At 42.7% G+C, this 17,301-nt stretch overlaps 1 protein-coding gene across 3 annotated transcripts in view; it reads right to left on the bottom strand.

The window, feature by feature from the left end:
- The window catches only part of LOC126418442 (prolactin-releasing peptide receptor-like), a 981,871-nt gene that overhangs the window by 365,135 nt on the left and 599,435 nt on the right, over positions 1-17,301 (bottom strand). The window lies entirely within an intron of this gene.

The following is a 17,301-nucleotide window of genomic DNA, read 5'->3' as shown; positions in this document are numbered from 1 at the left end:
ATTGTACAAAAATCTCGACGAGATGATGCTGTTATTTGGCTAATGGCACGAGATTATTTAATCCACCATTAATTAATTTCTGTTTTCTTAAGTTACCGACTGCACCAGTCACAAGATTAATGTACAGGGTTATTACAAATGATGGAAGCGATTTCACAGCTCTACAATAACTTTATTATTTGAGATATTTTCACAATGCTTTGCACACACATATAAAAACTCAAAAAGTTTTTTTAGGCATTCACAAATGTTCGATATGTGCCCCTTCAGTGATTCGGCAGACATCAAGCCGATAATCAAGTTCCTCCCACACTGGGCGCAGCATGTCCCCATCAATGAGTTCGAAAGCATCGTTGATGCGAGCTCGCAGTTCTGGCGCGTTTCTTGGTAGAGGAGGTTTAAACACTGAATCTTTCACATAACCCCACAGAAAGAAATCGCATGGGGTTCAGTCGGGAGAGCGTGGAGGCCATGACATGAATTGCTGATCATGATCTCCACCACGACCGATCCATCTGTTTTCCAATCTCCTGTTTAAGAAATGCCGAACATCATGATGGAAGTGCGGTGGAGCACCATCCTGTTGAAAGATGAAGTCGGCGCTGTCGGTCTCCAGTTGTGGCATGAGCCAATTTTCCAGCATGTCCAGATACACGTGTCCTGTAACGTTTTTTTCGCAGAAGAAAAAGGGGCCATAAAGTTTAAACCGTGAGATTGCACAAAACACGTTAACTTTTGGTGAATTGCGAATTTGCTGCACGAATGCATGAGGATTCTATACCACCCAGATTCGCACATTGTGTCTGTTCACTTCACCATTAAGAAAAAATGTTGCTTCATCACTGAAAACAAGTTTCGCACTGAACGCATCCTCTTCCATGAGCTGTTGTAACCGCGCCGAAAATTCAAAGCGTTTGACTTTGCCATCGGGTGTCAGGGATTGTAGCAATTGTAAACGGTAAGGCTTCTGCTTTAGCCTTTTCCGTAAGATTTTCCAAACCGTCGGCTGTGGTACGTTTAGCTCCCTGCTTGCTTTATTCGTCGACTTCCGCGGGCTACGCGTGAAACTTGGCCGCACGCGTTCAACCGTTTCTTCGCTCACTGCAGGCCGACCCGTTGATTTCCCCTTACAGAGGCATCCAGAAGCTTTAAACTGCGCATGCCATCGCCGAATGGAGTTAGCAGTTGGTGGATCTTTGTTGAAATTCGTCCTGAAGTGTCGTTGCACTGTTATGACTGACTGATGTGAGTGCATTTCAAGCACGACATATGCTTTCTCGGCTCCTGTCGCCATTTTGTCTCACTACGATCTCGAGCGCTCTGGCGGCAGAAACCTGAAGTGCGGCTTCAGCCGAACAAAACTTCATGAGTTTTTCTACGTATCTGTAGTGTGTCGTGACCATATGTCAATGAATGGAGCTACAGTGAATTTATGAAATCGCTTCAATCATTTGTAATAGCCCTGTAGTTTAGAAGGAGTTAATAAAACCATGATTTTTATTATTTGCTAGCGTTTCTAATGTGTGTTCGTTTTCTTATGGTTATTTGGAATTACTCTTGATACCTCAATATTGACACGTGATTAATATTATAGTAATGTATGAAATTTATCAGTGCTTCTAAAGCAGCTACATTGTACTAGTAAAAGCGTCACAACATCCATGCGTAAGTTTGCTGGCGTAAGTATTATACAAGAATGATGGAGAAGATCAATTATTTTTATACAGGGAACACTGGTCATTAAACGACTGAGTCGTGTGTTATTACGAAAAATTGCAAAGAAATCTACATTACCGTTAGTCTACTAATGATGGCAATGAAATACGTAATAGCTGTTGCTAATGATTTTCTTTGTCTGAAAAACTTCGACAAAAATATTACGTACACAATACTTGTTAAACGCGTCGTCCTCGCGAACATTGATGCAGGAAGAACATTCCTGCTTAAAGTACTGTGACACTCTAGTGTTTCCATAATGAATCTATCTGCAGGGGAGTGTGCAATGATTTGAACTTGACGACAGAAAAACGTATGTGCCCCATTGAGACTCGGAAGCTTTGTCTTCCACGGGAAAATGCTCTATCAACTGGGAACTGGATTAGCCGGGCACGACTAGCGACTCGTCCTCACAGCTTAACTTTTGCTAGTCTCTCCTCTATCTTCCAGACTTCACATGACTTCTGTATTCCTGCATACTAATCTGGCAGACAGTTTTAATTTCCCAGAAAGTTTCAAATCAGCACACACTACGATGAAAAGTGAAATATTTATTCTGGAAGCAACCATCTCGGCTGCAGCTGAACAAATTTTCTGCAGTATCCTTTCGTCCTGAAATGCTAGTCCCACAAGCTAATATCCGGACACTGGACCTTAAAATGAAATGGTCCACTCTTCGCCTTTATGGCGACTTGAACTCTGCTGGCGACCGGTGTCTGAATGTCTGTGGAGGAATGGCAATTCAGTCTTTGTCAAGAGCTGAAACTAGAGAAGGTAGTGAAGCGGAAGCCTGAGGTCCATAATGCCGCACCATTCATTAACCCGCCAAGGTCGCTGATGTTCCACTTGTCGCAGCCATCGTGGATTTTCCGTTGACCAGTAGTGAATATTATGCCGGCTTACGTTACCATTGTTGGTGAATGACGCTTCATCGCTAAATAGAACGCGTGCACAAAATCTGACATCGTCCCGTAATTTCTTTTGCACCCAGTGGAAGAACTGTACACGACGTTCAAAGTCGTCGCCATGCAATTCTTGGTGCATAGAAATATGGTACGGGTGCAATCGATGTTGATGTAGCATTCTCATCACCGACGTTTTTGAGATTCCCGATTCTCGCGCAATTTGTCTGCTACTGATGTGCGGATAAGCCGCGACAGCAGCTAAAACACCTAATTGAGCATCATCATTTCTAGCAGGTCGTAGTTGACGTTTCACATGTGGCTGAACACTTCCTGTGTCCTTAAATAATGTAACTATCCGGCAAACGGTCCGGACACTTGGATGATGTCGTCCAGGATACCGAGCAGCATACGTAGCACACGCCCGTAGGGCATTTTGATCACAAGAACCATACATCAACACGATATTGACCTTTTCCGCAATTGGTAAACGGTCCATTTTAACACTGGTAACGTATCACGAAGCAAATACCGTCCGCACTGGCGGAATGTTACGTGATACCACGCACTTATACGTTTGTGACTATTGCAGCGCCATGTATCACAAAGCGAAAAAAGTGGTCCAACTACAACATTCATATTTCTTTACGTACTACACGAATATGTAATAAAAAATGGGGGTTCCTATTTAAAAAAACGGATTTGATATCCGTTTGACCTATGGCAGCGCCATCTACCAGGTCAACCGTAGCGCCATGTGGTTTCCCTCTTCAAGCTAGACAAGTTTCGTTCTTTGCAGTTTTTTCGTTTGACGCTTATTTTGTGAGATATTTGTTGGTTTCTTTATGTCTATGCGTATCCATCAGACACTGATGACCTACGACAAAGGCATTCGTTAAGTCTGATTCACCAGCTATTAATGGACTGTTCATTTTCCAATATTATGTGATGTTTGTAGATCATTGTGTTTCATATATCATTATTAACTAACACAATAAAATATTTTATGTCTGCTTTTATGGCCTTAATTAGTCGCTGATAGTTTGATACAGGACACATTAATTAAGTGCAGCAAGTCAGCAATACAGGGTGATCATTGTTCTTCTTCGCTTGCTGAAACACGTCTCTTCTTCTGAACAAGTGCTCGAATCTCTTAAAGTGTCCACTTTAGAGCCCTTGTCTAGTTGATGTTTTTCTTATTTTGATCTTAGGAACCTGTGTCTAAAGCTTGTCGATGTTTTCTTAGAATAAATAGTGTGAACGTTAATAAAACCGACAAACTGCAGGGGTGAATTCCTGACTAGAAAGGGAGAAAAACAGATCCTGTGAACACGTGCCCGAAAATGCACAACTGCCATGATAGATGGCGCTAACGAATGACAGTTTCTGAACGTGCCGTGTGTTCGTTGTGTGTTGAAGGCTGCGTAGTTGAGCAGATTACTGTAAGCAGCAGAATGGTCCGGTATTCATATAGAGAACAAGCCGATACCCTGTTTGTGTACGGCCAAACAGACGCAAACGTACACCAACCAGATCACACAACATTTGAACGCCTTTTTGGGCCTTTGTGGGATCGTAGGTCCTTTCAGACAGACGATCGTGCAGGGAGGCGCCGTACTGTGCCTACACCAGATCTCGAGGATCGGGTTCCACAGGGTATTGGAACGATCCCTAAGACAAGCACCAGGCAAGTATCCCGCTAACATGCTCTAAGCCAAAGCACGATTATGTGTATCTCGCATAACAACCGCATCCAGTGCTGGCCACTTTGAACTACTGTTGCGACATGGATGGGGTGGATCTCTGTGCAGTGTTCCAGGGCGATTTTTTGTCATTGCACGCGAACCGTCCATATCTGGAAGCGTGTTAAAGGGACCTTTTTCATCCATTTACACTCAGGAATCTGTCCTTGCAGTTCTTCCATTTTATTGAAGTTCACCCTGTGTATGTAATGTGCCTCTGACATTTGCTATCGATAATGCTACAGTATTTAGATGTATGTGTATCTTTGACAAGAGCATATCACTACTGTTAGTTGTCAAACGGTAGTACTTACAGCGAAGTTCCCAATATGATGTTTAAAGTTGTCACGTTAAGGTGGATCTATTAACAATGTAATGATGGAATATAAAATGGTTCAAATGGCTCTGAGCACTATGGGACTTACATCTATAGTCATCAGTCCCCTAGAACTTAGAACTACTTAAACCTAACTAACCTAAGGACATCACACAACACCCAGTCATCACGAGGCAGAGAAAGATAGAATATAAAGTCTACTTTTTACTTGCAGTGAAAAATAATTTGACAGTTGTGACATGTAATACCAAATATTACACACGTAAATAGGAATTTTGCACGGTAAGGTGGTATGGTAGTGTGACTTGCGTAATGTGTTACTTATATAGGACGTTGTGTGGAGATGTTTGTAGACAATGTGATACTTTTCTACATTGGTTTTAAGGTGCTTGAAAATTATAAGTCGTCGAAATTAGGTAATCACACGATTTGAGCGAAGATCGTGTACGTAACACCTACTACAGGAGAAGTTTTCACTTACTAACCAGTGAAAGGCGATGAACTCCCACAGCAACATAATTTTGTGGTGCCAAAGTGGTCGTACCATTCTCCATTTAGATCTCCACGTAGGCGACAACTACATAAATAATCTAAGTGGATAGTGTGAAAGGATCTTGGCAGAAACTAGTCAGATGAATCATAATGGAGCCTATTTTGCCGAAAAAGAAAATTCAGGAACGATGGTTACAATCCCTCCTCCTATCCGTATATGAAAGTACTATCATCAAGTTGAATTCCCAGCTCACTTTGAAGACATCTGAATTCGGTGTTCCCTTAAAGAGAGGTCCTGTTTCACACCCAGCTTGTTTGCCATATTAGATCCCCTCTTGGTTTTATCTTATGGTGACCTACGAAAAGTTTTGTGTGTGAGGCAACTGTAGAAAATATATATTTTTTAGCTGCTGTCGCGACTTATCCGCACATCAGTAGCAGACAAATTGCGCGAGAATCGGGAATCTCAAAAACGTCGGTGATGAGAATGCTACATCAACATCGATTGCACCCGTACCATATTTCTATGCGCCCGGAATTGCATGGCGACGACTTTGAACGTCGTGTACAGTTCTTCCACAGGGTGCAAGAGAAATTACGGGACGATGTCAGATTTTGTGCACGCGTTCTATTTAGCGATGAAGCGTCATTCTCCAACAATGGTAACGTAAGCCGGCATAATATGCGCTACTGGGCAACGGAAAATCCACGGTGGCTGCGACAAGTGGAACATCAGCGATCTTGGCGGGTTAATGTATGGTGCGGCATTATGGGACGAAGGATAATTGGCCCCCATTTTACCGATGGCAATGGCAATGGTGCAATGTATGCTGATTTCCCACGTAATGTTCTACCGATGTCACTACAAGATGTTTCACTGCATGACAGAGTGGCGATGTACTTCAAACATGATGAATGTCCGGCACATAGCTCATGACAGGTGGATTGGTCGTCGAAGCAACATACCATGGCCCGCACGTTCACCGGATCTGACGTCACCGGATCTTTCTGTGGGGAAATTTGAAGGATATTTGCTAACGTGATGCACCGACAATGCCTGACAACATGCGTCAGCGCATTGTCAATGCAGGTGCGAACATTACGGAAGGCGGACTATTCGCTGTTGAGAGGAATGTGGTTACACGTATTGCCAAATGCATTGAGGTTGACGGACATCATTTTGAGCATTTATTACATTAATGTGGTGTTTAGAGGTAATCACGCTCTAACAGCATGCGTTCTCAGAAATAATAAGGTCACAAAGTTACATGTATCACATTGGAACAACCGAAATAAAATGTTCAAACGTACCTACGCTCTGTATTTTAATTTAAAAAACGTCCCTGTTACCAACTGTTCGTCTAAAATTGTGAGCCACATGTTTGTGACTATTACAGTGCCATCTATCACAAAGCGAAAAAAGTGGTTCAACTAAAACATTCATTTTTCTTTACGTACTACACGAACATGTAATAAAAAATGGGGGCTCCTATTTTCAAAACGCAGTTGATATCCGTTTTACCTATGGCAGCGCTATCTAGCGGGCCAACCATAGCGCCATCAGGTTTCCCCCTTCAAGCTAGACAAGTTTCGTTGTTTGTAGTTTTTTCGTTTGACGCTTATTTCGTGAGATATTTGGCCCAGTCACGATCAATGGACCACCCTGTATATATATATATATATATATATATATATATGAGTCCTGTGTATATATATATATATATATATATATATATATATATATATATATATATATGTATATACATATATAAGAGTAATCCATAAAAAAGTAGAACAACAATTTTCATAATATTTTTCAAAAGATTATATTGTTACTGAAGAACCACGAGAATCCTCTCTTAGCGGAAAATCGACTCACATAAACATGTGCCTGTTTGTTTGACTTGTATTCCGTTAAAATGGGTAGGGAGGATAGTTGGTAACAAAAACGCAAAGAACTGTGAGTATAAAAGACGCTCATTTGTCCAATAAGGTGTACCCACAATTGAGTGTCGTGTGTGTCTACATCTTAGTACCTGCAGTTAGTTGTCAAGTTGTAGCACTTAGAACAGTTCCCCAATCCGATGTTTACAGTTGTCGCATTAATGTACAGCCATTTACAATGTTAAGGATGGAATATAATGCCTACTTTTAACGTGTAGTGAGAAATAATTTGACAGTTATGACATGTAAAACGGAATATTACACAAGTAAGTGGGAATTTTGCACAGTAAGGTGGTATGTTAAAGTGAATTGTACAATGTGCTACTTAACATGGCGATGTGTGGAGAGGTATGCAGACTGTATAATACTCTTCCACGTGGGTTTTAAAAGAGCTTGAAAATGACGAGTAGCACGATTTAAATAAAGTTCGTCTACATACAACCTACTATGCACCACGTTTTCTTTTGTTAAACACACTACCAGTGCGGACTGTACATTCAACAGATAACTGAGAACATAGGGCGCACTTGCTACGAAGAGATAGGCACACGAGAGGAATTCATGGTAGGTCACATCAAACCAATCGGAATATTGATGACTCAACAAACTGACAGCACCAATTCTGTATTAGATTTTTCAAATGTTACATTATATTATCGTTTCAAAATAACGTAGTCTGGGCCGGCCGGAGTGGCCGAGCGGGTTTAGGCGCTACTGTCTGGAACCGCGTTACCGCTACGGTCACAGGTTCGAATCCTGCCTCGGGCTAGATAGGTTTAGGTAGTTCTAAGTTCTAGGGGACTGATGACCTTAGAAGTTAAGTAACATAGTGCTCAGAACCATTTGAACCATTGAACATAGTTTGGCCCGTCTCCACTTACAATTTCAGCCGGCACATGGCTGCCCATGTTTGTGGATGTTTTTTTCGGCCTGACGGCTAGCTGTTGCTCGACTGACGGGAATTTTTATGGCATCTCCTCAGCTACATTTCCCAACACAGCCTTCTCAGGACCGACCGAGACAACGAAAGTTTCATGAATTAACTCGAAACCCCAAGCAGTCGGCGGGAACGGACACACAAACAAGCATTTGTACAAGGGTCATTAAAAAAGTAATGCAACACTTTCTATTCTGAAAGCATGTTGGTTTTATTCAAGACTCCAGTACATCATATTACTCTCCAAAGTTCTTGCTACATAACCCTATTTCTTTTGGCTACATAACCATATTTTTCAACAAACTCTCCAATCAATGCGACGGCTGTACGCCGCCTTAATGGGAGGGCCTTTAATCTTGCATGGTACCATTCTAGTGCTTGACGTCAGCGCCTGACGTCAGAGCCGACGTCTTGCTACCTCAATAACCTCCCCATCGTACTCGTACTGCTAACACCAACGTGCGTTATTCATTGGGCCAAACAGAAGGAAGTAGAAAGACGCGAGGTCCGGGCTGCAGATTGGAGGAGGAACAACAGGCCAATGAAGTTTTGTGAGCTTCTCTCGGGCGCGCAGACGTGTATGAGGCCTTGGGTTTTCATGAAAAAGGAGAAGGTCGTTTGAATTTTCGTGGCGACGAAGGCGCTGAAGTCAAGTCTTCAATTCCTTGAAGGTAGCACCATACACTTTAGAGTTTATCGTTGGACAAATGAGGGGAGGACATCAAACAGAATAGCCCCTTCACAGGAGACCGTCGCCACGATTTTACCAGCTGAGTGTGTGGCTCCGACCTTTTCCTTCAGAGGAGAGCTTGTGTGCCGCCACACCATGGATTGCCGTGCTGCTTCCGTTCTAAGTTAAAATTAAAATTTAATACAGTCTTGATCGCAATATTGTTAAAATATTTTTTATTGGAGTGAGTGAGCGGTTCCGACTATATGAAAGAGTCATCTTCAGACTCCGGAGCGGTTGATGGACACTGCTAGATGAGTTCCGTCGACTTTCGACGCTCTTGTAACTGAGCAATTACACGATATTCGACAGAAAATGTCACGATCAGCCTCGTAAGGCGCAAGCGATTCTGCGCAGATGGATCTTCATTGCCCTTTATGTTAGGCGGCGAGGGAACATACACCTCTGAGTGCCCCATCCAGTGGACGAGTTTGCCAGCACTGCCAACAGAGACGTCCAGCTGAGTTGCAATGTGTCTGATTGTCATCCAACGATCACTCACAATGAGGGAGTCCGCACGTTCCAACACTGCAGGAGTCTCAGTTTTGTGCGGCCCGATGGCGAGCGGGAGATCGGACAAGTTTGCGCGACCTTGATGCGATGATGACAGGCGTCTCGCCCAAAGACTCAACACGCTTTTGTTCACTGTCAAGTCTCCGTAGACACGCAAAGGCCAATGAAAATCTGCGAAACTCTGGTTTGCTGCCAAAACAATGTTAATGACAGCTCTCTGCTCCGTTCCAGTCACCATTTTGAAGACTACGTATAGCGCTGCCACCTGTCGGAATTTCATGAATGTGTAGGGGCTGAAGCGAGAATATTCCCCGACGTTAGAGAGCCTGTATACAGAGAGAGCGGCCATAGGCGAGGTTGCCCTGATTGGTTGATTAGCTTTGGTGCCATTTTGTCTGCCAAACGTCTCTCGCGCTTCCTATGTTCGCCGTGCTTTTGAGTTGAATTGAAGTTCAGAGGACTTTTGGAAACTATTAAAAGGTATTTGAATTATTGAGAGACTTGTTAAGCGCTGTGCACGCATGTTCGATTTAGTTGTATATCGCTTTTAGTACGTAATTAGCGTTTGCGATCTTAAATACGAGTTGAAATAATGAAGCGTTTTGTGATGAAGCCGATAGGCCTACATGTTTGAAGTAAACACGTTAGTAATTGTACAGCATTGTTTTTGACATCTGTAATTCGTTCTGCAGACGTTCCACTATTCCACTACTGGCCATTCAAAAGTCCCGCCCGCAGAAAAATGGCCGCCGTATCGTCCGGTTGGCCACTCTCTCCCTATACAGGCTCTCTAGCCGACGTTTGGGAGCGCCGCCATCTATCGGAACTTCAAGAAACTATAGGGGCTGAAGCGGGAATATCCCATGACGACCCATAACAAATTCCGCAGTTTTTCAACAGAAATTAGCTAAGAAAAATTAATGTACTGCATTACTTATTGAGCCCCTCGTCTTTTAGGAACAGTGCTGTGATCATGTAGTTCACGCTGCTCTAATTCACTGTAGGACTTCAGAAAGAAAGTTATATATGTCATACTACGGAAAGGTCATTGCACAACAAGTGTGGCAGACTGTTAGAAGAGACTACATGTTCCTGATTTCCTGCAAATACAGTTCTCCTGCGGTACGGATGGCAGTGGAATCACAGAGTGGCGCAGTAAGTGGAAACTTACTCTATAGTTGAAATATGCGGGGCAGTACAATTACACACAGATTCACCATGAAGTTCTGCAGGTATGTGGGCCAAATACAATGTCGCCTGCAGCCGTGGTGAAATGGTGCCACCAATTTGTCCATGACAGCACAGAAATTGATGATTCTACTCGGGAAGAATGACGCTCGTCCAGGCAATCTAGAAAGAAACCATGAGGACAAAGATATTTTCCTAAGATCAGGACATTCATACAACGGTTGTTCTGGCCCCACGATCAAGGAGAAATGAACGACCGTTCCAACCGTTGTTTACAGAGGCTTGGAGATTATGTTGAAACGTAGTAACTTTGAAGTTATTGCAGCATGCAGTAAAAGTTATTTGGCATGTCATTAGAATGTTTAACACACGTGTTGATACCCTCTGGTAACGGACCTGAAAAAGACTCTCAAGACATGAAGTACGGAACCACATACATATATAAGAACAAGTAGTAATATAACTACCAAACTAAAGAAAAATAGAGCGTCCATCAATGATCACGACTTGAAAATACTAGCAGTGAAAGTACTTATTTGAGTTAATGAGAACTTCAGAGCAATAAAATGAGTTTTATTTAGACGGAACTGCCTTATATAAACTGGAATTCCTCAGATTAGCTGAATAAACTGACACATTAGGCATTGAGTCACTGGTCACAAGTCTGTTTCTTCCCGATGCTATGGATGCTACGCTGTTGTTGTTGATAATGTTGATGACATAGCTCCCTCGGTATCATCGCCTACTATATACTGAAACCACATCTACATCTACATACTTTACGGTGCATGGCGGAGGGTGTCCTCTACCACTATAAGCCATTTCTTTTCCAGTTCCATTCCCAAAAGACCGAGGGAAAAACGACTGCCTATATCCCTCCGTATGAGCCCTAACTTCTCGTATCTTATCTTTGTGGTCCGTACACCACATGTATGTTGGTGGCAGTACACTCAATCTGCTGCCTGCTTCGGATCGGGATTCTCTTAATTTTCTCAATAGAGCTCCTTGAAAACAACGTCGCTTTCCCTACATTAGTTCCCATTTGAGCACCCGAAACTTTTCCGTATTAGTTATGTCTACCTCGAACCAATTGGTAACGAATCTAGCAGCCCGCCTCTGAACTGCTTCGATGTCTTATTTTCATCGGACCTGGTGAGGATTCCAAACACTCGAGCAGTACTCAAGAACAGGTCGCACCAGCGTCCTATATGCAGTCTCCTTTACACACCAACCACACTGTGGGGCGGCGGGTGGAATTATTGGTATTATATGTTTTGTATTATTTATTTATTGCTGTTATTTGCCGTTCTCAACACTGGCTCTCTAACTACAATATTGGCAACCAGAAAGTGATCAGCAAAATGTGAAGCCTGTAATTAGAATTCCTAGTGCCCACTTCATCTGAGAAATACATTTATAGCTACAGCTTATAGCTCTGAGGAATTAGGACATTGTCTGGGATTCATAATCAAAAACCATTTCTCTAAAACGTTCACTATATTCTGAAAGTCACAGACCAGAAAGAATCCGCACAATCCAACTACCAGAGCAGTTCAGCGTCTAATGCGCTGATGCAACTATAACTGTTCACATTAAATGTTTAAGTGAATGCTCGCCATAATTTGATGATAATGTTCATCAAACGCCATGCTAGAATGTCTGTCCCGCGGCAGCACGTGAAAATACGATATACGCAAACTGAAGATAGATCATTAAAGTCATCCCAGAATTATCACTTCACTCGAAAACGATTTCATGGATACGCGTATCCCTAGTAACTTATTACGGCATCGGAGGCTGTTTATAGCAATGATAACAACGCGACGCGACTCCCGGCACAGATGGTGTGCTAATCAGCGTCTGGAGAGAACTGGGGCCTTTTCTTTCACGCAGCGTTCTTATATATAAAGCCGCGGTGCGGATGGCTAAGGGAACCCCTGATCAAATCCGCTCTCCCGACTAGCCGCTGGGCTAGTAATGCACCACTTTAAGTTATCGAATAAATCATTGCTTCCTTTGCTGATGGCCGGTGAAGCTCTCAATTTAAATGTGCAATCAGCACACAGGTAAGTAATCATAATAAAAGTCTGACGTGGCTAAGTCAAATATTTTGGGCGAGAGAATTAATTTAATTACACTACAAGCAGTAGACGAGCTCTGAACCTGCCCTTTGGAGATATGCTATCGCTATAGTTTTATAGTTATTCAGTTAAAACTTCTCACATCTTTATGATTATAGCGGATCTCCCTTCTACTTAAATTTAAACACCCTAGCTTTATTTATTCGCCTACTTAATCTATCTTGCTTCCTTAATTTTTAAAACAAAAACCAGAAAATCATGAATTTCAACTAAAATTTTAATTTGTGAGATCCAGAATACTGTTTCTCCTAAATTATTATGAAAAAGGAATCTAAATACAAATTTTTAAGTTTAAAGCTCTTTTATGTTGCGCCAATGATTTTTACAGAAAAACGTCCAAATTTCGAAAATGGTTAAAGTTATTGAACTGATGTTCAACACATATCGATTTAGTATTACTCCTGACATGTTAGAAACGTTTCAGGTTATTTACTTGATTTTTAAAGTATTGCGCAACATTTATAACGTCAGAGCTAGTTACAGCGGACTAGGCTGGCACACAGTGGAAAGACTGATGTGAATTTTATAAGGCGTGAGTAGGCTGCTTCCCTACAACACTCTCAACAAATTCTTCTCATAATTCGAAGTCGACCTTTCGCCTTCCATACCACAATCCTCAGATTCTCGTTCCATTTCATATCGCTTTGCAACATTACGCTCAAAGATTTAAATAACGTGACTACGTCAAGCAGGACACCAGTAATGCCGTAGCCGAACGCTACGAGCTTCTTTTTCTTATTCAGCCGCAATAATTTACATTTTTCTACATTTAGAGCTAGCTGCCATTCCACAACACAGACTGGAAATTAGTCATCTTGTATCCTCATACAGTCACTCATCTTCAACACCTTCCGGTGCACCGCAGTATCACCAGCAAACAACCGCAGACTGCTGCGAACACTGTCCGTCAGATCATTTATTTATATAGAAAATAATAGAGGTCCTGTCACACTTCCAAGTGGCACTCCTTACGATAACCTTGTCTCTGAAGAACACTCGCCGTTGAGAACAACGTAATGAGTTATATTAGTTAAGGGGTTTTTCCATATGCTCGTACCTTCGTTAAAAGTCTGCAGTGGAGCTCCGTGTCAAACGCTTTTCGTAAATCCAGGAATATGGTATCTCCTTGTATACAGGAGTCACCTGCGCCTTTTGCCAGTCGCTTGAGACTTTGCACTGGACGAGAGATTAGCGATAAATCCAAGCTATGTAACGAGTAATAGCCCAGTACCATAGAGTACTCTCTATAAAGCAGAACCGGGATTCCATCTGACCTGGCGACTTATTTGCTTTCGACTCTTTCAGTTATTTCTCTACGCCAGGAATGCTTATTGCTATACCATCCATATGAGACTTATGGGATTTTGTACGATGATCAAATGACTGTGTATTCGTATGATTCTCCTGGGTATGAAATGATCGAATGGCATTTATTGGCCGGGATATCCCCTTCGGGATCCGGCCGCCGTATTGCAAGTCTTTTTAGTTCACGCCACTTCGGCGACTTGCGTGTCAATAGTGATAAAGGACACACAACACCCACTTCCCTGCCGGGAATCAAACCCGGGCCCCCTTGCGTGGTAGGTTGTAACGCTACCGCTGCGCTACCGAGGTGAACGATTTCTTAAACGGGAAATTTAAAACTTTGTCTTTCGTTTCACTGTGTTCTCCTCCCACGCCGGACTGGTGTTCAAGTGACTGGATGTAAGTCTTAGACCTACTTAACGTCTATATACACGACCAGAATTTTCCTGGGTTCCTGGCCAGAACTTTTTATAAGCCTGTGGACTCCTCACTCTTCGACTTCGATTTAATCAACATGCCAAGAAGGTGCCCTACGATGAGTTTGTAGGCAGATAACAAACTAGGATATTCGGAAATGGAACGGTAGTACAGTTTTTGACTATTCATAAATGCACTCGATGTCCCATTTCCAACTCTGTTATCTCATTTCGACCATCTACCATGGGTACACAAAACAATATCAATTGAATGAGGTACTGAAGTGTGCTGCACACGACTTTCAATAAGTAACGTACTACGGCTGTTAGTTAGTTCACAGCTTTTCATAGCAACCGCGAATACTATTTTGACTGTGAAAGTTCCATACAAAGTATGAAATCGGAATCAGTTTCAATACTCGCATTCGTGACATTCAGGTATGGTTTTCGCAAACTCGTTGTGTTTTCACTCAGATATTATCACTCTCAGAAACATCTTACACTTTACCCAACATTCTCCGTGATCCATTATCTTTAAGTACTTTTTAGAAGTTCGCATAACTGCACCTCTGCATTCACACCAGAGACACAACGTGTGCACCATCGTTCACGACCAATATCCTTTTATTAGTTAAATTACCAAAACGTTTGTACTACAACGTCAGAGCAATGATTCTCACGACCATTCACGTCCACCATTCAGTACAGCTCTCCAATCTGTGCCATCTCTTCAGGCTCTGATCCGCCTGCCTCACTTCGATGAAGGACAGTATTTATTTCCTGTTCCCTTCACCTTCCACTAGTTATTATCTTAGGGAATTTTTTTCTTTATTGTTATTTCACTCCCCAAAAAGGGTCAGGCTGGGAGTGGCACAATACGCCACTCTTCAGCCAGGAGAGTTACAGAGAAAACACAGGCAAATGAGAAAATAGCACATAATACAGAATGGTATAAAGTGATGCATTAACAAGAACAAAACTAGATGAGTAGAAACGGTAGACTAAAAAACAACATAGACGAGAGCCATAAACACATGCAGAGAATGAACACTGTGAGTCGACACGAAAACAAGAAACACCACAGTGGGAACACAAATGAATGATGCTGGCAACACTGCTGGTGCTGGTGGATCCTATGGAATTGTATCCTTTCTTTACATACTCGTGTGTGTGTGTGTGTGTGTGTGTGTGTGTGTGTGTGTGTGTGTGTGTGTGTGTGTGCGTGTGTATGTGTGTGTGTGTGATTTACGTGGGGTTTTCAGTAAGTAAAACAACAATCGTTTTTCTCGCCTATGTCGGTTGCAAAAATGCGCAATTTGTTGTGGGCTGTTAAAAAAATGCGCAATTTGTTGTGGGACATTGTAGAATATTCCCGCGTCAGCCCCTGTCGTTTGATGAAGTTCCAATATGTGGCGACACTGTAACGGAGGTTCGTTACAACCAGAGAGCTGCCATCGAGTTTCTTTTCAAGGAAACCCAGTGCATCGCAGATATGCACAGGCGGTTGCACCACATCGACGCAGAACCGGCAGCATACAATAGCGCCGTGAGTCGTAGGGCGAGGCGTCTTTAATCATCGCAACTACAGTAGGTCGCGCAAACCTGCCCGATCTCCCGTGTGGCGTCCGGCCCCTTAGGAAACTGAACAAACGGCATCAGCGTATCCGTCGCCACAAAACTGCAGACAGATTTATCTTTCTCCATGACAAGAAAGCAAGACACAAGTCTGCGCCCACGAGAGGAGCTCGCAAAACTTCAGTAGACTGATCTTCCTCGTCCACTCTACAACTTGCTTCTCGTGCCTTTCCGACTTCCATCTGTTTGCCGCAATAAGGGATGCGCCTGGTGGACGCAGTAAGTGGGTGATGGGAAGGCTACTGATATAGCAAGACATTGGCTCCAGCGTCGACCAGTTGATTGGTACCATGCGAGGCTACTGGCCATCCCAGTAAGATGGCGTAACGCCGTGGTATTGAACAGAGATTAAGTTGAAAAGTAGAGTGAGGAGTTATATAGAGAATTGGTGTCCTGAATAAAACCAAGCTGCTTGCAGAAAAAAAGTTTTGCATTACTTATTGGACGTCCCTAGTACATATTTGCTGCCCTCAATTTACTTTTTAGGGTATTTTGTTCCATTTTAATATCTAAAAGATTTGACTTTAAATGTTCGTTTCAGCCTCCTTGCGGTCTACCCATTAGAGGGCTCTGTGAAATATCTTATTTGGTCATCCTACAGACGATACAGCGTCACAACATTCCTGCAACACTTCGCCATCGAAAACAAATACAAAACAAATTTTTACATGAACTGAATGAAGCATAATAGTCACGAAATATCCTCCAACAAACTGAGGAGTTTCTGCGAAAGCGTGCTGCATAAGATGAGAAGAGACTGTTAAGTGGGTACCAAGTATTCCCGCCTTCGAGTCTCCTGTGTTGATTTGCAACGACACATACAGCGGTATCGAGCATTCAGCCTTTGGCCAAACAGGAATCATACGAGAAATGTATTTACACAGGAAAGTTACTGTCGACAACACAGCGATGCAGTATTCTTACCCTAACACGATGTGAGGTCCAAAGTCAACAACAGTTGAGACCTGCACTTTATGTGAACAGGAGCGTTGTAGCTGCGTGAGAGTCACTGCACGTGCAAATGGCACAGTACCAATTGAAGGCTCTTCCAAGTCATAAACCAGTCCGCTTAGTTGCGTAGTATATCGTTGTTTTACGATACCACTATCTCGTTCCTCGTAGCCGTTAGAACAGGCACCGATACGTTATGAGCGGAAAATATCTCCATTGTGGCTACTTGGTACTGTTGGCGTCCTTAGAGTTTCTATTTGCTGGCCCGTACATGGAAATATATCTGTATATTGCGTAATAGGTTGCAGTGGCATTTCGGTACGGCTCATCGACTGTACACTTGAACTGGTAA

The sequence above is a fragment of the Schistocerca serialis genome, chromosome 9 (genome assembly GCF_023864345.2).
Source record: "Schistocerca serialis cubense isolate TAMUIC-IGC-003099 chromosome 9, iqSchSeri2.2, whole genome shotgun sequence".
Taxonomy (NCBI): domain Eukaryota; kingdom Metazoa; phylum Arthropoda; class Insecta; order Orthoptera; family Acrididae; genus Schistocerca; species Schistocerca serialis.
This window is presented reverse-complemented; position numbering and strand designations above follow the sequence as displayed.